General features: G+C 53.2%; 1 protein-coding gene across 1 annotated transcript in view; it reads right to left on the minus strand.

Annotated features, from left to right (window-relative positions):
* The window catches only part of CRYZL1 (crystallin zeta like 1), a 71,176-nt gene extending 70,639 nt beyond the window's left edge, over positions 1 to 537 (minus strand). Inside the window, exon 1 of the mRNA XM_069074943.1 lies at positions 310 to 537. The gene's annotated coding sequence lies outside the window, so the exon portion shown is untranslated. The remainder of the gene's footprint in view (positions 1 to 309) is intronic.
* Between the last annotated feature and the right edge of the window lie 375 nt (positions 538 to 912).

Genomic DNA, 912 nt, shown 5'->3' on the forward strand with positions numbered 1-912 from the left:
CATGAAATGGTTGCCCGAACCGTGAGACCACAATGCCCAACATTCTTCCTTGACCAAGGCCATCCCCCCCGTCTGTCAGCTTCCGCTTGAAGCGTGGGAAAGGAAGCGCCATAGTAACTAAAGGAGACCACATCTCCCAGCATGCTTCACCAGGAACCACGGCAAGGGGGGATTGACTTTGCTCACGAAAGAATGTTGGGCATTGTGGTCTCACGGTTCGGGCAACCATTTCATGCAAATTGAGTAAGTCGTCAAGGAGACGCCCTTCTTATTCCCCGCCCCTTCCCTGAGCCCCAGGCCCCTTCTTGCCTTTGAGCGATGGCGGTTTTTCGGTCCCTTCCAGCTAAGTTTGTTTAATAGCTACCGTGACGGAGCTTAGAGAGACTGAATCTGGCCTCACGTAGCATGTGACAGCATCGCGTAAGGTGAAAAAGCCGAGATTGTACTACGATTACGCAGAAAGGCCCAACCAATGTCAAAACGCCCAGTTCCTAACATCACCTCTCCCTCCCATCTTGCCGCGGAGCCTCCCCCCTCCCCCAACTTCTAAATCCTAGCTCTTATTGGTCTATTTGGATGTCATTATTTCCCTCCTCCTTTCCCGGGGTAGGCGTGCAAAAGTCGTTGGTCCCCTTCACTCTCCACCTCTCCCAGCCTTCCCCACCATCCAAGTCCTCCTTCCCGGGAGGTAGGAGGGGCCACAGTCTCGGGACTGAGAGGTTGCTTCCCTTCCCCCCACATCTGTGGGCGGGGAGCAAGGTAGAGAGAGTGCAAGCGGGACTGGGGGGTGAGAGAAAGAGACCGAGGAGAAGGGGAGAGCGCGCGAGACTGAAGGGACGGGTGAAAGATAGATAGATAGATAGATAGATAGATAGATAGATAGATAGATAGATAGATAGATAGATAGATAGA

This window comes from Petaurus breviceps, unplaced genomic scaffold (genome assembly GCF_028583685.1).
Source record: "Petaurus breviceps papuanus isolate PSGF00001 unplaced genomic scaffold, PetGlider_PUasm1.0 90897, whole genome shotgun sequence".
Classification (NCBI taxonomy): Eukaryota; Metazoa; Chordata; class Mammalia; order Diprotodontia; family Petauridae; genus Petaurus; species Petaurus breviceps.